Genomic DNA, 25,220 nt, shown 5'->3' on the forward strand with positions numbered 1-25,220 from the left:
GTACATATTATAGGAAAAGGGGGGGGGGGGAGAATCACCATTAGTATGCCCCTAATAAACTATGAGGGCACTGATTAAAGTATTCCCTGCATGTCATTTTCTAACCATTAGAAGCCATTTTAAAACGAATTAAGCTTAAATGTCTTTTTCATCAAGTCATTGATTTTACATACTTGTGTGTGCTGAAATATAATCCAGAGTAGCAGTGGCTGGAATTCCAGTCATGTATCTCCACAGAAGTAAAGGGAATGAAGAGAAATGAGTAAGAGAGAGTCTATTCATTTACCCCTTGATTGATCTGTTCAAGAAAAACTTTATATAAAAATACATCTTAATTTACCAAGGAAACCAAGGATATATTCAGCTGAGAACTGGGTCCAGTAGTGCAAGGAGTGAAGCCAGTATGACCCAACAGTACTTAGCAGCTCACAGAATCTGGGTCTGGCCAAACTACCACTGACTTTAATGACTTCATATTTTAAAAAGAATTTGCATCAATCAGACTGGAGAAAATACAAGAGAATCCTGCCCCACCACCATCTCTAAAAGCTGGATATTTCCATTAAAAGGACCAGCAGTGAATTATTTCACGTTGCATTTTCACCCAGAAAGTTAATGGCCCCCTCACCAGGCTTCAGAATCAGTATCTCTGCAGTCAATGGGGTCAACATATTTCTCCTTTATAGCTATCATGTCAGGCAGGGTGTTTGCATGACCAGATTGCACAGCATAATGTCACCTGCCGCTACTCAGATGGAGACAGAGGCAGTGGTAGAACAGTGTCTTGCTGAGTAATGGCCAAGTCTAAACTATGTTTTACATAGCCCTTTGTTTCTAGTACATATGCAGTTAAGTTTAGGAGCAAGGGATTTGTGATGCTTATTCAAACCACTGAATTATCTAAGCCCCAGAATCTTGTATTTGACATTATGGTATTATGCAATGCAGCCGACCTGAGCTACATGCCAGAGATTGTAGTAGGGCTAGGTAATCCATAGAAAAGAATGGACGCAACAAACATCAAACATTAGCTTGCCTGACATACCAGAAGGACAAGCAGTTTAAAATGCTGTATGAACTCCAAGTGAAAATGTGGGGTCAATCCAAAAACTAAAAGGGAGTTTTTTGTTCCACGCAGTTACTTCAGAAATAATTTGTGAAAATTATTTTCAACCAAAAGTTTCAATTTTATGGAAATTTCTTTAATTTCTGCCAATTGAATCCCTGAAAAAACTTCCAAACCACCTCAGTATACAACAAGTGAAACCCTAGCCCCACTGAAATCAAAAGGAAAATTTAGCAGGGTTTCACCTAAAGCAATAGATTTTCTTGACATCAAATAACATTTATTTTCTTTTCAAGTTAAATGCAATAGGTTCCTGTAGCATCACACATGTACATATATGAGTAGGGGCAGGAATAAAAAACACACACAAAAGTGCTTGTCCACCTAAATGAAATAACCCAGAGTTGCTGACTGACAAAACTGAGGAAATCCACAACAGTGACTATATGGTGCTAAATAAAGTGTTCTAAAAATGGAGCATCACAAAAAATAGAATGGAGGAGTTTCCAATTTGAAAAATTAACAAAGTTTCCAATTATATCTGCCATTCCCTTTTGTTTGTTTTCTTAACAGAAAAATCTATAAAGTATTACCAATTTAACATACGTAAGACATTTTCAAAGATATGCAGGACAAATTCTTGTTTAGATTTCACTGAAATTACAGTAGGGAAAACTGGCTCTTGATTTCATCTTGACATTTTCTCTTTAAAAGGAGGATTCTAACATTCATCTTTTGTCAGAACAGGGTGTTCTGCTTCAGTATGACTCCTGAAACCCCAGCACTGATATTAAAATATACTATTTTTTTTTCAGGCATACTCTGTAGTCCAATGAAGCAATAAACAATAAGTATTAGCAGGGTTGACTCTTAATGTAGAAGTTAACCTAAATCTGTTTGCAGTACTACTCAGAGCAGTCCAAAAAGGAAAGGATCTGGCATCATAAATTACCAGTATGATAATTTATCACACTGGTATGATAACAAGCTTATTTCTATTGTTTCCATGAATGCTTGCCCACCAAGCAATAATAGAATTGCTTTTCAGATCTAAAGCAGAAACTCAGAAGCCAACAGAGGGGAATTAATAGAAGTGGGTCCAAGCCACTCATTTTGTATCCAAATATGGATCTGAACTTTGGCAAAGTTCAGGACGATTCATGGGGCTCATTGTAGGCTCAGCTCTAGGAGGAAAAGAAATAGTAACAAGTACAAAATTCTTGGTAAATAACTAACTCATCCTCAAGCAGCAAGGCCTTTTCTGTAGAGTTATTCAGAAATAACCAAGCTGTTCGTTAAATGGCAACAGAACAAGGGACCAGATTGAGAGGAACAGAAAACAAGTATGTACATGGTGTGGTCTTTATACTAAAAATTATAAAGCATTTTTAAATAAAAATTCCACCTCCTCATTCTCCCACTGCTAACTGCCAAAGCTGAATTCCCAGTTATTAAGTCTGCAGCAGCATCCAAAATGGTGCAAGAGAAATGTAGTTCCTGTCCTGTTTAAACAAAAAGGACTCCTCTCCTTCCCCGCCATACACACACATTTAACACATCCACAAACTAAGTAAGAGTAATGTAATTAAGTTAACCAAATTTTAGAAATCAAAACTAGGAATATTTTCAATTTTTTAAAGATCAAGAAAGTCTCATAAGAGAGAAAGAAACTTCACTTTTTTTTTTTTTAAAAGTGGCATCCGCTCACATTGTGGCTGCCAGCAGCTGACTCCACAGCTACCCAGGCATATTTCTCAGATGGGAGGATTTTCGGTAACTCTGTGTTCCAAATGAGTTGAAATGGAAAATAAAGTTACACTAGCATTCACTGTGAGCAGGAGAACAGGCTTCAGGACTGTTTATTCTCATTTGACTTCTCTTCACTTCAGACAGTTAACAACACTGAACATTTGCTCCCCTGCACGGTGTATTTCAGGTAAAGCTGTGAGAAAAGTTCTAGTCCACAAAACAGTAAGTGTTGAACAAAAATGCTATAGTTTAATAATAGTTTTGACTAATGATGTGAAAATCCAAGAATTTCAGGTTTCCAGGGATGCCATTTGAAAAATAGCTGCTTTATATAGTATTCATATCCAGACCTCTCCCCCCACTCCAAGGTATTAGGCAAGATTTCCTGATCCAAGAAGCCAGAAAATCTTATAGCTTTAAGATACAGATGCAACTGAAATGGCCCCTCTCTCAGATTATGCCCCATACCACAGGACAAAAAATGAGAGGTAAATTAAGTATTTCCTATCTGCTTTAGCTGGTTTTGCATTTGGCTGCAGTTTCCCCAAGACTTTGGGTGAAGATTCATAGATTGTAAGGGGCTGGAAGGGACCTCACAAAATCATTGGGTCCAGCCCCCCTGCACTAAGCAGGAAAGACAACTGGGGGGTCAGGTGACCCCAGCAAGGTGACTGTCCAGTCTCCTCTTGAACATTTCCAGGGTACGTGATTGCACCACCTCTGGAGGGAGTTTGTTCTACAATCTAGACACCCTGACTGTGAAGGAGTTTTTCCTCGTATTGAGCCTGAAACGGTCTTCCAGGAGTTTGTATCCATTACTCCTGGTCTTCCCCAAGGGTGCCCTGGTGAACAGTTGTTCACCGAGCTCTTGATTTATTCCCATTGTAGCGGTAAGCTGCTACTAAACCCCTCTCAGCCTTCTCTTCTTTAGGCTGAAGAGGCTCAGGTCCCTCAGCCTCTCCTCATATGGTCTGCTTTGCAAGTCTCTCTTCATACAGGTTGCTCTTCTCTAGACCCTCTCAAAGTTTTGCCACATCCTTGTTGAGGTGTGGTGCCCAGAACTAGATGCAGTACTCCAGCTGCAGTCTCACTAGTGCCAAGTACAGTGGAAGAATCACTTCCTTGATTTTACATAAGATGCATCAGTTGATGCATGCCAGAGTGTTGTTCCCCTGCTGGCTACAGCATCACACTGATAGCTCAATGTTCATGCAATAATCAACTATTACCCCTAGGTCCCCTTCGGCCATGGTGCAAGTCAAATTGTTGCCACTGAGCCTTTAGGTATGTTGGGGATTGTTTGCCCCCAGGTGGAGCACTTTACACTTTTCAGTGTTGAACCTCATCTGGTTCTGATTCGCCCCCCTCTCCAGTCTGTCCAGGCCTGCCTGTATTTGCAGCCTACCTGCAGGTGTGACCACACTCCCCCATAACTTGGTGTCATCCCAATCATTGATAAAAATGTTGAAAAGCACCGGAGCAAGCATGGACCCTTGAGGGACACCACTGGCCACTTCTCGCCAGGATAACAGATCCGTTCATAAGAACTTTCTGGGTCCTACCTTGCAGCCAGTTTCCCGCCTGCTGAACCATCGAGCAGTTAAGCCCACAGTTTTCCAGTTTTCCCACAAGGATATCCTGGAATACTAGATCAAAGGTCTTTTGGAAGTCCAGGTATATAATGTCAACCTCCTCTCCCATGTCCAGGTGGTGAGACACCTGGTCGTAGAAGAGGATGAGATTGGTAAGACAGGACCTGCCTGCAACAAAGCCATGCTGGCTGTCATTCAGAATCCTTATCCTCTACGAGTGAGTCACAGATAGACTCCTTGGTGAGTTTTTCTAGGATTTTCCCTGGGATAAAAGTTAAGCTGACTGTAGTTGTCCATGTCCTCCTTGTCCCCTTCTTGAAGATGGGAACAATGTTGGCCCTCTTCCAATCCTCAGGGATCTCCCCAGATCACCACAATTTTTTAAAAATATTCGCCAGGGTTCCCGCAATGACCTCAGCCAGCTCCTTCAGCACTCCCAGGTGAAGTTCAGCTGGTCCTGCTGACTTATAAATGTCTAGCTTTTCTAGTTGGTTATGCACCAGCTCAGTGTCAACAGTAGGAAGACTGTCCTTCCCACCATGCCCTGTGTGAGCCTTATTTCATATGTTTTTCCCCTTGGTCCAGTGAAAAACCAAAGCAAAGTGGACAGTCAGGAATTCAGTTTTCTCCTGGGTGTTGGTTACCAGCTGTCCTGAGGTAAATCAGCAGGGGACCCATGCTTCCATTTGTTTTCCTTCTGCTAGCCTATTTCTCTTTGTTGCAAATCTACCGCATGGTCAGGTCTTTTTTCCTTGGTTGAACACAAGCATGGTATTCATTCCTAGAACAACATGGATTTATCCCAGTAATTCTCCCAGTTGGAGAATTACTGGGAGAAATGAAATTTGGCAAGTGGAGACTTGAACAATCTAACCATTGGTAAGAATGAAGTAGGTAGCTACAAAATACCTTTCCTCCAATTCCATATTTTATCATAATAATGTAGCCATAAACAAGAAGTCATGCAGGTGCCACCAGCACAATAACTGAACAGATTCTGTTGTCCTTATGTGATGACAACTTTGATAAGGACACAATGACTGAATCACAATTTGCCTGTAACTAGCAAAGCAAGAACTTTCCCAGTATAACGAAGGGTAAAATTCTACTCTACATTAACCTCACTCTAGTTCTTTGTAGAGCATTCTGCATGCGGAAACAGAGCTCCCACTGAAAACTGCAAAATATGTGAGGAAAGTCACATCTCAAATAAGGGATATTATCTACAGTGCAACCTTGAGAGCTTTGCTCTAACAAGGCAATCTTTATTCTACAAGTCACACTAAATTTGCTTGTGGCCTCTATGTTTGCCATAAGAGAAAGGAGCTGTAATCATTGTGGAAGAGGTATGATTATTGTGGATTAACATAAATCAATCTTTTGGTCACAACTATGATCAATATTGGGAATGAGTTAGGGAGGAAGAAATTATTACTGAAGTTAGTCTAACATGCAATATCCCTTACCTGGTAGAGACCCTTAATGCACCAATGACCCATATGTAATTGTGCTGCATGCAGATACACAGAGTCAGAAAGGAGATAAAAGGTGACTGTCATTTCTGATAAAGCGACCAAAGGAAATCTGTATTTGCATTGCCATATTAAAGCAACAAATTCTGCATTCCCACTTAAAGAGCAGCTTCCAGTGTTTCAGCTCTCTAAACCCAGTGAAGAAATACCTCAGGGACTCAAATGCAGATGTTAGTTGTCCATTGCTGCAATTGTAATGGGTACCAGGGAGCTGGTGTGCTCCCATCCAGGTAACTTATCCTATGCAAACTGCACAGGAAATTATATAGATACAGATATATCTTGAATCATCAAGATCTCAACGAGCTGTACACTTGATTTAATCTGATACAACTAAGGGACATGCCAGGAAAGACTCCTTTTTTCAAAGACAGGCAGTAAGTATTTGCACTGCCATTCCCTGCAATGAGTGGCTAGTTTTAGCTTGTAGCTAAAGCTCCAAAGATAACCTAAGGGCAGAGACTGTAAAAAAGATGGATGCATTCTCTCCACACTCAGAAGCATCTACCTTTTCCAAAATCAAATTCTTGACTGTCAGACTGAGGGAAAAAGAGAAGATTTCTTGAGATAGCATATTGAGGTACTCAAGATCACAAGCGTGCTTTTGTGAGGACCTGACTAAATTACATTTGATCTGGCTAAGTCAGCATCACTTAAAGAGCATTGTTCTGCTGATTTCTGATCTCTAACAAGAGGTTTGTTTTTATACTAACAATTTCCAAAATTTCCACTGGCACCATGAACGCATACACGTAAGCAGAGCTAGAAATTCTCATTCATACCTGATGCAACAGTCTGCCAGCTTTGCACATGGTGAACATCAGAACCACCCCATAATTTCTAGATACATCTGTGAAAAACAAACCATGAGGGTGACCACAACAAGGCCTGTCTCGATACCTTTTAAATGGTCTCTATTACTGTGGACCCTAAATTCTCAAACAGTGCTCAATTCAGCAAGCAGGACCACAGCAGGTGCCTTGCCTTATTGCAGTCCTACAGCTGTCCGGCAGACAGTTTCACATAATGGAATTTGTTCTACTTCCTGAAAGAAGTAAGAGATACTGCATAAACACCAATGTTGAAAGAAGTGTGGTTGCCAAGTAAATCACTCAATGTTAGTATCTGCAGTTGAGCCTTAGCTCTGCTTCTTCAAAAGCACATATACTACGATAGAGCAGGAATTCTAATTTTTTTTCATAACATGGCGAACATCATAACAGGTTGACCTGTATGTTAAGTTGATGCTGGGAGCTTTAGGATTGTTAATTCCTGATTTTTTAAATAAATTCATTTTGAAATCTTAACATTTTGTCCAGTATCATTAAACTTCCATTTTTCTTATTTAAACAGTTCCATAAGGAACTAGAAACTTGTTTTACACACAACTCACACCTTCCAGAAGTCACAGGAAAAACAGCTCTGCCTCATTCAATATGCATTTCTGCATTAAATGAGCCAGCCCTTTACAAGTTTAGAAAAATCTAAATTTATGAACACATACATGTTGCCAATACAAATGTGGGGGGGGGGAAATCAGTGCTTATGCAGAAAGCAAGCTTAAAAAACAAACAAAAAAACCCCAACCCTTATGATTTGGCCAAATCAAGAGATAGTTCTTCATCAGTGAACTGAAACTGAAAAGCACAGATCCACTCTGTTCTCCCTGCCAGGATCCAATGCCTCTGCCCATGGTTAGCCACTAAGGTCCCATAGCTATTTTAAGAGGGTTTGAAAAAAAACAAAAAAGTGCTCTCTCAAACAAACAGCAAAAACATATTTTCCTTCCACTTTCTTCACTCTCAAAAGTAGAAGTTATGGCTCTCATAAGCACAATCACAAATAATCATATACCCGTGGACAGAAACCTGGAAAATTTTATCCCGAAGCCTGATAATGTAACAACATGGAGAGGCTCCTTAAAGCAAAAATACTTATGGAACATTATAGGCTGCTGTGTACTCCAGCTATGACAGATCTCTACATTTCCTAAGTTATGTACTGCAAGTTGTACAAATGCTCTTGGTGTTTACTTCAGCAGCTTGTTCCAAGTCATCCAAGTACAAAGAGTAACTTCAATTGGGCCTTCTGAAGGCATTAGTTTTTTCCCCCTCTCACCCCTCCTTCCTCTTCTCACTACTCCCTTGCAGGTGCATCAATATGAAAAAAAAACCTCCAGCCATGAAGACTTTGTGGTCCAATATAGTCAGTGCATTTGTGTGACAGCACAATTCTTTGCCCTGCAAGAAAGCCTGTCCCACGCACAGACAGCTGGAAGTCACTTCGACCCCTGATGACACGATTCAAAGCCTCTTCTGTTTGGCTTTTTGATTCCTGATTGACACATTCACTGCCGGGCGGAGATAAATGCTGCTGGGAAGACAATGTTGATCCGCTCGGACTATTCTTGTGAAGGACTTTTGCAGAATAATAAACAAAAAACATTGGTGTGCTTAAGTGTCTGAATAGAACTTGAGATAGACAGAGAAGGACTGGAGTGCTTTAAAGAGCCTGGCAAGTCGATTGAAGAGTTAATTGTCTGGGTGTACAATGAGTTTATTCTGACTGCAAACAAAGAGCTCTCTCTTCCTGGTCCTGGTCCCTTCAAAAGCAATGTGTCAAAAGGGCCCAGAGCAGCTCTCAGTATTAATGGCATTACTCTGGTCTCTGGGATTCAGTGGCTTTAAAAACCTTGACTCCTGAGATTCAGATGGTATCTCTCTAAAATCCAAAGTCCTCGTTTACTGCCCAAGTTCTCAAACTACTTCAGCAGTAATTAGCCAAAACAAACCTACCCTTCTAGCCTCGCCTCATTCTGTGTAGCTTTCAGTGACAACGACCTCTTTTGAAAAATAGAGACGAACTATTATCCAGCAAAATTGGTTTTGTGGGCAACTTCTCTCAAATCTGATCCAATTTTAAACTGTAATTGTATACTGTCACTAGAGACTGGTTCAAACAAAAACCCTGGATCCAAATCTCTCATACTTTGGTGTGTTCAGAATCCAAATCAACACCTAGATTTGCCTTTCGGACTTAAAATAGGTCAAATCAAAACCATGTTCAAACACCACCCCCGCCACCCTCCCCATCTCTGGGAAAGTTCAGATCCGGATTTGAGGTTTGCAGGTCAAACCTATCCCTATGGCAAATACCACTTTAAATACCTGACTCTCACTTGCATCAGTTTTGTAAAATCTGCTGGGAAGTCCTTCCTGATATAATTGCCTAGAAGGCAATATAGCCATTACTAAACTGTCAGATTGTACTGTTTTGGTAACAAAATACTTATGTTACCAATGTGGGAAAGAGAGACGTGGGAGGATTTATCCTAGCAAACAGTAAAATTCAAAAGGTTTTGAGGTTCAGTCAGAAAAGTACTGTAAAGCATAGCTGGTTGGGAATTTTATGATTAAATGTTTTTGCTTCAAACAAGTCAGTTCATCAGAATAGAAGCATTTCACTGAAATGTATCATTTCAACTAAAATTTCCTCAGGCCAATGATGACATTTGTGGTCAAAACTAGAGAGAGTGCAAATGAGCCAAGAGCCCAGCTGTTACAGCACTCACGTGATTCAGACCAGGGCCTTGAACCTGGCTTTTCTTACTCTCTAGGTAAGTGCCCCAACCACTGGCTAGTCTCAGGGACTGAGTGTCTGTATGTCTGTCTGAAAATGATATGAAATTGTAGCTCTCCTCCACAAAAAAATAAATAAAGATTTCAAAATGTTGGAGCTTAGCTTAATACAGTTCAGAGCCGGGGCTGGCTGAAAACAAACGCACAAACAGAGATATTCGTGCATTCCCCAAGCCTCACTCCAGCCCATAGGATTAGGTGTTGGATAAGCAATGTTGGTATCTCTTTAACCAGCCTGAATGTGGAAATTTGAGATAAGAATATTTAATAATTTTGAACTTTACTTGAGAGTCAGACTGGCTTTGGGGCACAAGTTCAGGCTGACTCTAGTTATAGCCAGTCAATGTATCCATCTCTCATGATCCTGTCTCATTATACCAGAGACTGAGGACTAGATAATTGGATTTGTACTTGCTTAAGGGTTTGCACTTCTGTGACCAAACCCAAGGGAGAGCTCCGATTCACAATAGCTGAAGTGTCCCAATCTGTTATTATGAAGTTTTAGACTCAACTGGAAAGACCTTTCACTGTGTCACTTTTTGTCTGCCATTTTGGGCTTTTATGGCCAAATTCACATGGAAAATGACAAACTCAAAACAAGTCTTTCGAAAGTCTGGGGAATAAACAAGGAAATAAACCCAGAAGAAGAGATTTTAATCTTACCTCCTGAAAAGGAAAAGGGTTCATAATTAAGGCTGGAGCTTGGGGGGTTACCAAAAGTAACACAAAATTCTTTGTTGCCATTAATGCAGGAATTAAATCATCCTCAAGCTGTGAAAGAATTATGCCCTGTTCATTTTCTCCCCCATGCAAAAGTTTCACATCTGGAGCTAAACAAAGTCATGTGGTGTCAGATGACTTAGCAATGGATAGACTGTCATTAGCCCTGACCTATAGGATCAAGGCTTAGCTCATTCATCTATGCCTCTGCCACAGAGTGAGCGAATAACCACTTTAATTGTGCCTTTTGATTTATTAAAACCACACCAAGTCAAAATCTTTCAGGTCACTAAGTGTTATTGAGGTTGTCAGAAAAACTTTGTAAGAATGTGCTTATCATTCACTCAAAGGCTGTAAATGGAGTTTGTCAAGGTAAGAGACAGGAGTGGTTTTTTAATTCTAGTTTTTGATAAAAGCTGTTTTTCCACGTAAGCCATCCCACTGTCAGCTCTCTTAGGCAGAGGGCCGAAGTCCACTGAGGCAGTGTAAAAAGCCAGGATTTTCCCCCAAATACTTCCCTCTTTCTGCTCATTATAATCCCTCACTTTCTGCCTCCCTGCTTAACTAGGGTGAAGAGAAAGATATTTCTATAAAACAGGACACTACTCTCATCATCAGAAAAACTTGGCCTCAACATAGTGCTAAACCTCACACCCTCACTTATATTTTGGGCAGTGAATTTAGACTTTGGCCTACAGTAAACTTGCCCATGAACGACATGTGCCCCTGGAGGCTGCAGGAACGACATGTGCCCCAACCTCCTGCAGGAAGCGGCAGCAGTGGCGAGCGAGGAGCTCCCACAGGCAGCTGCGGCAGTGTTGGTGGCGGGCTAAGAAGGGAGTTTGAGCAGGTGGCTGTGGCGGTGTCTCTGGTGACAGGAGCCGCTGGCAGCTTCAGCAGTGCTTTTCTCAGGGGGCGCACTGCCAATCTCAGGGGGTTCACGTGCACCCCCTACGCGTTGCCAGTGAACTGGCCTGCTGCATGTTGAGGTAGTTGCCAGTCTCAAGCCAGGATAAGGGAAGGTTTTAACATAAAGCTAATCATTTAGCCTCATGAAATACGCACTAGTAATAGGGTGAAGTTACACATTGCATTCAGACCACAGTGGGCGCATCCACATGTACAGGCATGTGCGCTTGCAGCAGCTCAAATAGCAGTGGCACAAATTTATGCAGGAGATTTTTACCTCAGCACAAGTGCCTGAACGTGCATTTTGGTGTGGGACAAATTGTGCCACTTGGGGCAAACAGACCTTGTCCAGCTCCTCCCAGATTTGTAGCCGGGGGAGCTGAAGGCTGAGGCTAGCAACTGTGCTGGCCCCAGCAGCATGATAAGCTGCCCTGGTGAGCAGCTCAGGGCTACTTGCTATCAGGAGCTTCTGAGGCCTGGACAGTTGGTATCTGGGGACACTAGCCCCCTGTGCCAGCTGGACTGCTGCAGCACCCCAGACCTAGAGAGTGCCTCTGCACCCTCTACCCACTGCAGCAGGCTGGCAGCAGCGGTGCTGCCTGGCTATGACCTGCTGCACACCTCTGACAGCATCTGAAGCAGCGTGCTGGGGTAGCAGGGGCACCATAGATACGCTCTGGCCAGATGTCAAAGCATTTATCTGGAGGACAGCCTCTCGCTGCCTCAGGGCATGCACAAGGAGCATGCCCTACACTGGTTTTTTTCCACATGTTTTTTAATACTGGGATTTCCCGGTATCAACTTTAGAGCCTGCATTGCAAATAGGCAGTGCGGGGAACATTTTTTCATCCTTAGTGTGCCTCTTGTGGCATCCCAAACTGGTTTGAGACACCTCATCAAGCATGTGCGCAATCGTCTGGATGTGCCCAGTAAAGGTATTTCAAATGCAAGTGTCCCTGTGTTAAAGCTCATTAACACATGCTAAATACACTCTGAGTATCTTAGTTACACCACTTGAGGCAAGGGTTAATGTTGGCCTGTGCTACTTAACCTGTGTTAGGGTAAATTCAGTTTGCTCCACAGAGATAAAATGAGTAATTTGTAGTCCTCCTGCATCCCAGGATGCATTGCTCCAGGCCCCCTCCTCCCCACAAAAACAGGGATAGAGTCCAGGTGTCCTAGCTTCTAGCCACCCCCTGCTCACCAGCCTTTCAGTGGCAAGCCAGAGCTGCACAGGCAAGAAGCAGTATTAATCCTTAAATGTGCAACTGCTCACAGTATGTTTTAACTTTAACATCACTTAACATTCCACAGATTTACTACAGTCTAATTGTAGTGTGTAACTTTACCCATAAAAAGAGGATTAGGCAACTACTCTGAGAAACAGGACTATAAGAGATCAGTTCTGCCCTTTACCAAGGCTCACAGAAGAAGGAAGACAGATTGGTCAACATCCAAAGGAGGTGCCAAGTTGGGTTACCAATCTAACAAGGCCATAAGTGTGTGCTACCCAGCTAGGTCTCGTGTATTTTCCAGTCCTGTAATGTAGTAACATAAGACTAAAAAGGACTTCCTGGGCCACTGAATACAGTCTCCTGCAACAGCAGGCAGCGATTTACCCAAAGAGATCTGAAAATTATCCATTCTGCTCCTTCTTGCTCAGCATAATCACAATCACAAAGCATCTCATTAAAACAAAACAAAAACCTTACAATACATCACATTAAAAGCCAGGGGGGAAAGACACCATGGATACCCTCCCACTGAAATATCAGAAAAGTTATTTGGCTAGACTTAGAAGAAAATAAAAATGCCCTATACTACAGAGAAAGACAAAAACCTCCCCACTATTCTTGCTAGTCTTACCAGGGAAATATTCCCTTTTGACCCCCAAGTAAGGCAGTCTCTCCAACCAGGTCCCCAGCAGCATCACCAGCACATCCCAGACAGAGCTCCCACTTAACTCTGGCCAATATCCAATAATTCAGAGGAAAGTGGAAAAGACAGGCAGCTAATAAAACATCCATGGGGGGTGGGAAAAATCCTTCCTGGCCTCTACAGGTGATCAACAGAAGCCCTGATCATGGGAATACCATACACTTATTAACTTTAAAACACAGGGATATCAAAATACTTAAATCCACATATCATGCACTGATCATTAATCCAAAAACACCCCTGCAGCCTCATACTCTCTTTCTTACAAACTTGTCAAGCTCCATCCTGAAGCACTTCAGGTTCTTTTTTATTACTTTATTCAAAAGACTATTCCAAACCTTCACTCCTGTAAAAGCTGGAAATCTTGTTCTAAATTTCTAGTCTAAATTTGTTCATGACCAGTTTGTGGCCATTTGATTGTACACAATATTGTTCATAAATTAAGCAGTTTTGCCATTCCTATGCGACAGTTAAAACCGCAAGCTCCTCCTTGACAGCAGTATAGGTTAGTCCCGCTATTTAGATCATAAAAGTCTCACTTCTTGTAAGCAAAACAGCCAGTGGAATGCACCTCGGCAGCAGCCAAAAGCATCTTCAGGGGTTCTGCAGATTTATTTCTGTTCACCCAGTCAGTTTTTGAACAGGAGTGATGCCTGCTCAATGTAGCCATTCCCCAGTTTCACATCTTCTAGAAGTAATTTTAGACTATTAAAACCCATAAAAGTCCAGTGTGCATGGCTGTTTCATATCCTTCTCAGAGGTTTCCTCAGGATTATACTTATAAAGGGCATCACACTTGGAGTAATAGCAAGTATGTACAGTAGGTCTGGACCAGAAAGCAGTGATGTAGTGAGAACTGAGCCACATTGGCTGAAAAAGTCAGAGCAGATTAAAACACCAACCTAGCTCTGTGTATATCAAGGGAGGAAATAAACCACATCAGTATGAAATTGGAATGTCACCAACTAGCTCTACCGACCAAAGGAAGGTTATTTTTAATTGTGTTTCCTTAATACTGTCTAGTGCTAATTACTTACAATGAAAGGACTACAGTTACCATACGAAGATTTCATTGGTTTGGCTAAGAGAGAAAGTGGCCTAAGAGTAGATCTCTGACTTAAAGTATTCCCCCAAATTAACATTTGAGAGCCACTATCTTGGAAGACATCACATATAGAAGCAGAACTATTGCCCTCCGGTCCCTCAATAACTCTGACTCAACCAAATAAGATCCTCAGAACTCCATAATGATCATTCCCAAATAGATAAGAGCATTTAAAGAGTAGACACAGATATTTAAGAAGTAGAGAGGAAAATACACATTTCAGGCGAGTAGCCCCAGACACAGCAATGATTCTAACTAATGATGACCAAGATTCCCCATTATCATCCAATATTTGTTTGAGGGTAAATCTAGATCCTAACTGACAACTCTCTACATATCTATAGGTAGTATTAGGTCACCAGCCATGCTGACAGAACCAAAGACCAAGGATCCTATGGCCATGGAGACAACTGTCCTCCAATGTGGGTAAGATGCTGTAGGGAATGTTGTCATCACTGCTGGTTGTGCTACCCTCTGGTCATTAAAGCTGTTGACCCAGCACTCCCCCAACCCTAACCTACTAAAGACTAAATTTCACTAGATAAGAGAATTAAGACAATGGTGAGGAAAGGCAATCAATAATAAAAGCAAAGGGATTTTTTTTGGGGGGGGAGAGTGGTAAAAACATTTATTAGATAATACAGTAGACACAGAAAAGAATGGAGGAGGGGCTAGTCCTATATTTATGCAACAGGGTTGTACAAGACAGCACATCAATACCAGTTCTGGCCCCCAACGTTTGGTAAAGATCAGTCTACAGAAGAAAGCCTGGGCTATTGTCCTCTAGAAAATTATGAAAATCCTGCCTCCAGTAAAGTCATGTTTCAATATGGATGAAAGGGTCCATCTGTATTTCAGCAAACCTCAGTGTTAAAGTGTAAACTTGGTGAGGAAGAGTACAGGCAACAGAATAGTACTGTGCACATGCCAGGTAAGCCCTACAATCCCTTCTCAGCAGGAATCACAGCAAGCACTTTTTGCTAGGGATGTCATTTTTCCCAGAACAGAAACACCTCTGCAGTGCTAGCATAATTTAAACTGTGAAATGAGCGATGAGGTCTAGAAACTGGCACTAGCTAATGTTCTCTCCAAGTACACAAGGCAATGAGAAATTCTAAAAATAGAGGGTGGAGAAGAGGAAGAGAAGGATTCACTCTTTATAGGTCCCCACTTGGCAGGAAGATACTTTATCATATCCTGTAAATACTGATCCCTCAAAACCATGATAGGGTAAATTTTAATGAGAAACCCTAACTTTCTGGCAGCCCCTCCTCTTTCCAGCCCATCTTGTCCAACTCCGCACTGCACCAAATCTAGCGCACAGCTTCATACATTTTCAGTGGCAGCCTCACTGATCATGATGGCAATAGCAATAGCAGCTGCTACCATGCTGCTGGACTAACATCTCTCAGACAAAGATCCAGTCTATATTGCCACAAGAAAACAAGTTCTGTAAGCCCTTTGTGACCCCTCTCAAGCATTGTACAAAATCTGTGCTGAACACCACTTTTATATTTCAAAGTTGCAAGAGACTTGACCTTCGTGGCTACAGAAGGAAACACTGGTTTAAAACAGTGGGGGGGATTTGATTTTGCAAAAAGAAAGCATTTTCTACGGCACTGCTTTTAATTTGTTTGGAGTTGAGCTGGAAAACAAAGCTGAACTGAGTCCTGAATGTTCAAAGTTTCACATAAGCTTTCCCTGCTAGTAAAGATCAGGTCCATAATCAGTTTTTGAACTTATTTACTGATTTCTTCTGATATAAAAGAGGGCTATAAAAAAAGTGACCACCCCTTTCTCCTATAGCCACACACACTGAGCTCCTCTGCTTCTAGCCCTGGTGTCTTCAAGGTAAAAAGTTCTATAAATTCCCTCATCTTCATGGAACAGGAACCAGAAGTGGGGGTAGGGCTGGCAACAAGTTTCCTAGATCAATGGCCATTTGAAATTCAGGCATATGGCTGATGAAGCTCTACAGCTGCATGTGTTAATTACCACGTGTCTCCTGTAAAGCAGTCTGTTAAACACAAAAAGAAAACAGAAAAGGAAAAACCATTCCAAGGGATTAAGTAAATAGTCTAAATTTTTGACCCTGCTCCCCGCAACACATGCACATGTGTAAGAACACAGGCTCCCTTCCTTACTTTCCCTGACACCTGCATGCTCAGGAAGCAGGACACCCCTTTACATCTTCAGCCATGTGCACTGAACCCAGGCAAAAAAAAAAAAAAACCAAAAACCATCTCTCAAAGTATACTTTCACCCCACCACCCTCTCCTCTTCCCCCTCCCTTTGCTGTATCTCCTTTAGAAGACTAATTCCTGGCTGACAACCAGAGTAGTCTTGGGCTTACAATACGCCTTTTCATTTCCTTGGAGGCAAAGAGAATGGATACCTCGCCAGCTACGTCTGTATCGCATGTGTGCAAATGAGGGGAACGGAGGGTACGGGAAGCTGGCTACATCTGTCCCCTCCCATATTTTGCAGGAATTTTTCTTCAGGATCACAAAGGGCAGAACTCAGAGCTGATAGGATTAAGACCAACTCCACAGATGTCAAATGGAGTCACACCACCTACCCCCACGTCTGCATTTAGCCTGAAAATTTTCAATACTTGATTATGGAATTATAAAAAGCAGTTTTTGCATAAGGTTGTTGTGGGGGGGGTTTCACAGAAGTTTAGGGCTGGAAGGTACCTTGTAAGATCATCGGGTCGAGCCCCCCTGCTGTGGGCAGGAAAGACCGCTGGAGTCAAATAACTTCAGCAAGGTGTGTGTTCAGTCTCCTTTTGAAGACCTCCAGGGTAGATGCCTGCACCACCCCCGCTGGGAGTGTATTCTGGAGTCTGGTCACATGAACCAGGAAGAAGTTTTTCTTTATATCCAGTCTGAAACCTCCTTCTAGGACTTCATGACCACTGCTCCTGGTTTTCCCTTGGGGCACTTTGGTGAATAACTGTTTACCTAGCCCCCTATGCTCTCCCCTGATATATTTGTAAGCTGCCACCAAATCCCTGCAAAGTCTTCTCTTTTCTAGGCTGAACAGTCCCATATCTGTTAGCCTTTCCTCATCTGGCTTCCTTTCCAGGCCTCTAATCATATGACTCAGACTCTCTCAAGCTTCTCCACATCCTTCTTGAAGTGTGGCACCCAGAACTGGATGCTATGCTCCAGCTACGGTCTCACCAATGTCGAGCAGAGTGGGAGAATAACTTCCTCAGTTTTGCTTGAGACGTATCAGTTGATGCATGCCAGCATATTGTTTGCTCTGCTAACTGTAGCATCACACCCGTGGCTCATATTCATTTTATGAGCAAGGGTTGCTTGTTTTGTAAGGGGGGGGGGGAGTTGTGTGGGGAGGGAAGGGGGTGATGACAGGGAATAGAAATTTGCAAGGAAATCAGTCCAGGACCTCCAAAGGATCTAGCATGTTGCAAAAATGAACCTGTACTTGCAAAATATGCATGGCTCATGAGAGGTTCAAAGCATTTCTGCCATTGTAACAGCTCTCCTTAATTTCTATCTATCTGAGAGATTACGAGAGAGGGAAAAGATAGATCCATCTGATCAGTGATCACTAATTGCCTACCATGCCTAAAGCACCATTTTGAAACCAGGCCAGGTCAGTAATTCTCAAGAGCCATCATCATCTAACAGCTTTTGGGTGACTTCTATGTCACACGAAGGCCCAATAAGGATCAGGGCCGTGCTCTGTTAGGGACTATATCACTCAAGAGCAGACATGGACCTGTTCCTGAGGAACTTAATCTAGCAGGCAACTGCCTTCATCAGCCATCTGCATTGATCTACTCACACCTGTTGGCAGAAGAGGCAAATGTGCATGCAGCAGGAAAAGCTTTCATTCCCTTACTCTATCCATTTTATGAATCTTTTAATCCCTGTTGCTGTCATCTCAGCAACTTCCACAAGAATTATACATTTGCCTCCAGCTTTCCTATACTCAAGTTGACAGACTGCAGCTCCATCACAATTCTGAAATTCTGTATGCCTAACCCCAGGGAGGCCAAGTCATTGAGATGAGGGACACCACAGGGGTGTGAGGTTGTGGGTGTAAGTGTGAACTATTTTGTTCTTGTAAGTAGTCATGTGCATGCCTTAAGTGTTTGGTATCAGACACTGAAGTGTAGCTGTTTGAAAAGTAACCAATAAAAATGGCATTGTATTACCAGTTTCAAAAGTTAAATTAGTTGCTCTTGTTATTAGGACTAAAGATGCTGAAAGCTAAAAAAGATCTTCAATGACACTTATGCAAATCCCTTGCCTTCCAGAGCTATAAAGAGCAGAAATGCAATCAATTTGCCAGGAATGAGGTTTTTCACTTGGTTTTCGCACCTGTTACCAATGCTAGTTATGCATCTTACACTAAACAATCATTGGATGAAATGCATAAAACATAATTAGGAGTAGGATCCAGAAATCAGAAACCTCCCTCCCAGATCAATGTTCTACATATCAGGACAGGGCCACACTCTTTGTTGTGTTCCCCATCTGGCTCCATGACTTCTTCCCTCTTGGCTACCTACGGACCCTCTTCAAAGGAGAATGGAAGGTGCTCTTGACCCTGAAGGCTTTGCTTTCTCTGGGGCCATTCCTGATTACATTCCATTAACATCACAGGACCTACACCCAAGGTTCAGGGAATTACCAACACCAGTGCCAGACTTCCTTTGCAAAGAGAAACAAAACCAGCCAAAAAAGTCTAGAGCATTACACTCGGTGTTAATGGACTTTAAAAAAGAAAAAAAAAAAGGAGTTTAAATAGTTATGTTGACAGGACACTGACAATTCATCTAGAGCATTTTATGCTAGTTTTCTGTTGATCACAGATTAAAACTCTAGCCTGATCTCTTGTTTGATATATTCACTTTGATTAGAAGAATGATCTAAACATCTCTAAAATAATTTTCAGAACAGAGAGTGCCAACTTGCAGTGATCTATGCTTAGATTCTCATTGAGAGGCAAGGATTTCTTAGGATGTTATTTTTTATTGGACCAACTGTCTACTTGGGATAGAGTCAGACAATCTTTCAAACACAAGACCTTCTTCATCTTCAGTGAAAGTCATACCCTTCTAATTCTTTTCTCCACTTAATTCACTTGTTTTGTTGCCAGTTCTAAGCAGGCAGTTGGAGGGAGGGGTTTTATGGAGGTCAACAATGAAAGGACCTGCATATGTTTACTTTATACCCTCTGTCTCCTAACCCGTCTGCTTTCTAAAGACTGCCTGAGTAGGGACGATACTGCTCAGTGCTCTGACACGTGAAAGCTGGAGCTCTGAGCCCCGATAGCCCCGACATTCCACAGAAGTAAAAGAGGAGTTGTGTTTTGTTTTACGAGTTTGCTCATTTTGTTTTAAACCTGTGGCACGGTTTCTCTCTGGCTGGAAAAGAGCTTTCTGCATTCTTCAGGCAGGGAAGAAATCCAACCACGTCAGCTACAAGGGTGCATTTCAACTGCTCCTCAGAACATGAACACTTCAGCATGGGACTGGATGCAGCATCTACCATTCCATACTAAAAGCAAAGTAATTAAAAGTACGGAGCAGCTGCAGTAAATTGGTACAACAAGTTCCTAATGGCAAAGGGCTAGCAATCTGAAGAAAAGTCTTCCTCCAAAAGAAGAGCACAAGGCACACATAAGAAGGAACAAATGGCACCAGAGAGCAATATCCAAGCAAAAAAGATGGGGTCTTCACTGGAAGGATCTCGTGAAAACTCTCTTCTACCTCTACCTGGGGAAGTGGTACTATGGGTCACAGGAGTACCAGCTTTTAGGCAAGATGCATTGGGACCCATCCCCACTTTTATTTAGAAAAAAAGACTTCCTAGAGTCCAGCACCTGTACCTAAACAAGGAGCAACTCAATACAAATGCAGAATTCAGCTGGTTGCACAGGTACAAAGCTTGCCATGCTGGTGGCAGAAGACTCGTTCCCCCTTTCCCTGTGAGGGGGAGAAAGCTTGTGACCGTCCCTCCAGACTCAAATCTCCAGACATGTAGGCCAGGAAAGAGGAGGAGCAGGACTTCTCCAGCTCCTGCCTTCCAACCACAGTCACTTGCTAAGGCTATCATGGCAGAATATACTAGGTCTTCATAATACCTTGGAAGTCTGTGAGGATAGACTAGCCCTGAGCAGTTGTGGGGGTTTCTTTGTACAGAGTCACATTCAAGACTAGACTTCTGGACAGTATCTGAAGGGTAGTGGTTAGTCCACTCTGCCACATGAATCCTAGAATAGACTCAATGCTAGTCCTCGAATAGCCTGGCAATGCCTGCTGCAGAGAAAGTTGAAGAGACTAGGAATATAACCCAGCATTGCAGAACAGGGCTCAGGAAAAGAAAAAAAAAAGGATAATGCCATGGGAAGTGCAAGCAATTTTTCAACAAGTTTCAGTCAATGTGTGGCAAAAAGTGACTGTGCCCAGACTGAATTGGCACTGCTGCCCATTGTACCAGGAGGCCTGCAACTGTAGACATGAACCAGGTTGAGAAAACCCCATGGCCAAACTGCAGTATTGCAACACAGCATATCTGAGGTTAGAAACATTTCTTTGGTATTCTCCTCATCTCAAAAGTGAGAGCAACATGAGACTGAAAGGGCTAGATTTGCTGAAGAGGCAGTACCACTCATCTCCTCTCTTGCAGCATGCGTTTGAGAAAACAGATATAAACTGGCAGGTACATGAACACAGAATAGGCTAATTTCTTGTTCTTGAACTAAGGTATCCCCAGTAAAGGGTGAAGAACCTTAGAGATACAGCCAACCATTTCTTTGCGATAGGCAAAGAGAAGAGCAGATTTCCAGCAACGGATTTTCCAGCAACTGTTGCCAATGGGGAAAGAAAAAAAAATGAAGTCCTCGCACAGCAAGGGTTCAGAGGATTCCCTCAGTCTGGGAGACAGCACCCTCTCATGCCTGGAGCTCAACACAAAAGGACATATAGAGAGAAAATAATTCTATTTCCAGCTCCCCAGTTCTGTCACTGACTTGCTGTGCAGCTGTAGGGAGTCACTTAATGTCTGCACCTCAGGCTATTCGTTCTGCTGATGCTATTCTACTTACCTAGCTCAAAGCTTTAATGGATTAATGACTAAAGTGCTTGGAGACCTTTAGATGAAAAAGTTACAGAACGTGTAGAATATTACAGTCATTTATTCACTGATGGAGTTCTACTATTTAATGGGTAAAACTGTAGCAAGCCTGCAGATGGTTAAGGAAAAAAGGAGTCGAGAAAGATTTTATTTCAATATTTGTTTTAGACTCTGCCATATAAAACTGAGTATTTCTGACTGGGGAAGGATACATGCAGCTAAAACTGGTTTCCTCACATGCCCTTTCTGCTAATGAAGATTAGATACTGGAACACACTTATAAGATCTTCTTATCTTGAGCACACTTATAAGATACTTAAGATGTTCTTTTCTGTCTTTGTTATGCATCTGATTCTCCAGGGTAGGGGTCAGGGCATGAACTTCAGTTCTTAGCCAAAACAATAGGCTCCAGCCTTCATATGATAGGGAACTTTATCACTTTGCTTTCTTGATGTCAGGCTTTGCTGTGGTATGAAAAAAGAAAAGCAACAAGACAAAGATTCAAAGAATTCAGTAAAAACTTAATTGGGTCAAAGACACTTGAGTCACTGCCAGATCTTAATGTTAAGCCTAGTCCCTAACCTCAACCTTAGCACCCATATTTGCAGCAGCAGAGCAGTGAAACTTCTCCACTCTTCTCAACCAGTTCAATAAAGGTACATCTCCAGCAGCATCCATACTGCCCATTTTAAGCTGATAGATACCTACAGACTCTTTGAAGATAACATCCTCGAAGCTCCCCTCCTCCCCCCATGAAAGACAAAGAGTAGTAAAAACAGAATGATCAGTAGGTGCAGATTGTCTCAGTCAAAACATACAGACTGTTTGGGCTAGCAGTTCTGGGCAAGAGCACTCCAAACTAACATAACTTCAGTTTCTCCCCTGGAGAAGTCTGCAGCCCTGACATGGCCTTATTTTGGACTGCCAGCATTAGCCTGTAGGAATTAAGATATATGCAATGTGTTGGAAATAAACTTCTAACATTAAAATCCTCCTGTCTGTGACCCTGAAGAGCTAAAACAATCTCTATTGGACAGTATTCCTTCTTTACAGGTTCTTTTAACTGCAATAATAAAATAAATAAATAAATCCTGAGCAGTGACTGGTCAGACCAACCCCATGGTACGTGTTAACCACAGAACAGAACCCACTGCTCAGTGAATTAGTCTATGTGAATTGGCTGACTTCCCATATGGGGAGGCTGGCTACAGCCAAAACTGCAAGTCTGAGCATAGGCCATGTCATGGAAACACTGGACTTTCATCCCATCTCATTATAAGCAGTTTCCTTCTCCCCAGGCCTGTTGTACATAACAAGAATGAAGCATCTCTTACCAAATATAGAATGATTGCTACTTGCCATCTTAAATGTTTTTAACAAGTTACGACTGGTCAGAATAAGCTATCATCACATCATATGGCTTTTGCTAAAATATGCATGTGAATACAGACCAAAAAAAAAACAAAAAACTGGCAGGGGATGTTAAAAACAAGGCAGAGAGAAGGAGGAGTTACTTACTAGCAGTCATGCTTATCATATGATCACAGGAAAGTAGGGCTGGAAGGGACCTCATAAGGGAAGATTATCCTTGACTAAACTCTCCCTGCCAACCTGCTCTTGAAAGTTTTCAAGCATGGTGATTCCACAATTTGTCTAGGTACCTGTTCCAATGCTTGACCTCTCTCAGTCAAAAAGTTCCTTCTAATCTCCAGTCTAAATTTTCCCTGCTGCAACTTGAGGCCACTGCTCCCAGTCCTGTAGCCTCTAGCCACAGAGAAAATCCCATCTCCACCCTCTCCGTAATAATCACCCTTCAGGTATTGAAAACTGTTCTCAAATCCGCCCTCAGTCTTCTCTTCTCCATGCTAAATAACACTAGTTCTTTCAGCCTTTCCTCACAAGTCCTGTCTCCCAGGCTCCTGATCATTTTGTCACCCTCTGCTGTACTCTTTCCAAAATGTCCACATCCTCCTTGAAGTCTGCAATACAAAACTGGACACAGTACTCCAGGTAAGGGCTCACCAGGGATCACTTCCCTTGATTTGCAAGCAACACTCCTGTTAATGCAATGCAGCATACTGTTGGCTTGATATACCTGTCTTCCAACAACTCCACTCTGCAAAAGCTACAAGAAGAACCAGTACACGTAGACAAATTTAATCCGTTAAGAACAACTGCACAGTCTCACTGCCTTTTTCCCAAACATCCCCAGTCTACTATATAAAAGAGGGGGATGAAGGGCATGGGTTCTCTCTTCATTTCTCCAGAACAGAGGAAATTAGAGTGGCAGTGGCAGACAGCAGAAGAGACTAGAACAACTACAATATTACCAGTCCCAGAATACTAGAACTAGGGAGTACCACTGAAATTAGGAGACATGCTTAAAACCTAGGGGGGGAAGCAAGTGGGGAGACTGCCCTGGGCACCAAAGCAAAGGGGCACCAACAGGCCCTGCCTGGAGCAGTGAGTGGCTCATTTGTGGGGGCATGGGGATGGGTGGCTCCTGCCACTGCATGTACTCCTGAGTAAGCATGGGGTGGGGCATATGCCCCACAGATCTGTGCAGGGGGTGAGGGCAGGCTACCGCTGCAGGCTTTGCCCCAGGAGCCAAACTTCATTGCTATGGCACTGTACATATAGATGTCTATACATATGTAGAGTATAAGTATTTATATATACGTTAATGCCTTTCTCTCTCCTGTTCACCCACCAGCAGACTGTACATGTTCAGTGCTTCTAATTAAGAATGTATGTGGTCCACTTTTTTCTTCTTTAGGCAAAGGCATACCTCTGTAAATGTGTGATTATGTGTTAAACCTGAAACTCTGTATAACACGACTATTAATAATATGTTTGGGTGTCTGTTAATACTCTACTTGCAGGTCTGGCCTGTAGTGCAAGCAAATCAAATATCTGCTTGGGGCTTAGCTTTGGTTTAGAACCATAAAAAGCACCATGCTGGATCAGAGCAATGGTCTGTTTAGCCCAGTATTCTGTCTTTGACAGACTGATATCGATCTACAGATCTATATACATCTCTACACACACATCTATCTATCTGTCTCTAAATATAATATTAAGCATTAAATATTAACTATACACAAGTATAATACTATTATAAATATTATAAATAACTATTTAACTATAATATTAAATAAATCCATGTTTGAATATAACTAAAGAGAGATTTTTTTCAAAATGCAGCATCGCTCCTTTTCTCCAAAGACTTAAATAAAAGGTGACTCCTAAGGTAAGTTACCATCATTTTGAGTTGAGGGGGAGTGGGAGGGAGGGCTAAGCCAGTCTGACCGCCTTCCATAGAAAAAACTACTCTAACTAGAGTTTAAGGTTATGTCTATGCAGCACAATGCTGTACTTTGCAGGAATACTTGGATTAAGCCTGAATGGCTTCAGTTCAGTATCCATGCAGTGCTGCACTGTCTTGTGTAGACCTTCCCTAAGCAGCAAGGCAGGCATTTTCTTGTGATGTGGTGCCAGATGTGATTGGTAGAAAAGAAGAAGAAAATTCCCAATTCAGATATTCTAGCAGGGATGTCCAAGGCAACAGCCTTCATTTGCAACAGCAGGACCAAGGCTGGTAGAGCACTGTTTTCCTACCGCAAGGAGACAAACCAAGACCACGCTGAAAAGAGTGCCTGGGTATATGGTGCAGTTAGAGACAGAAGCCAATTAGTTCTCATACTTACCGTTCCACAGTTATCTTGTCCAAGATGATTTGGCTCGATGCATGTTATAAAGACAAGGAATGTGTATAAACATGAAGAGACAGATGTGATATTTTTAGCACTTAGCACTTCAGTGAGGATGAGCCATAGTTTCATAGTTTCATAGTTTCATA

The 25,220-nt window shown here is 42.2% G+C and overlaps 1 protein-coding gene across 1 annotated transcript in view; it reads right to left on the reverse strand.

Moving 5' to 3' along the window:
- SMOC1 (SPARC related modular calcium binding 1) overlaps positions 1-25,220 on the reverse strand; it is a 277,516-nt gene that overhangs the window by 81,745 nt on the left and 170,551 nt on the right. The gene's annotated exons all lie outside the window — the stretch shown is intronic.

The sequence above is a fragment of the Gavialis gangeticus genome, unplaced genomic scaffold, assembly GCF_001723915.1.
Source record: "Gavialis gangeticus isolate Ggan-Ray unplaced genomic scaffold, GavGan_comp1, whole genome shotgun sequence".
In the NCBI taxonomy this organism is placed as follows: Eukaryota; Metazoa; Chordata; order Crocodylia; family Gavialidae; genus Gavialis; species Gavialis gangeticus.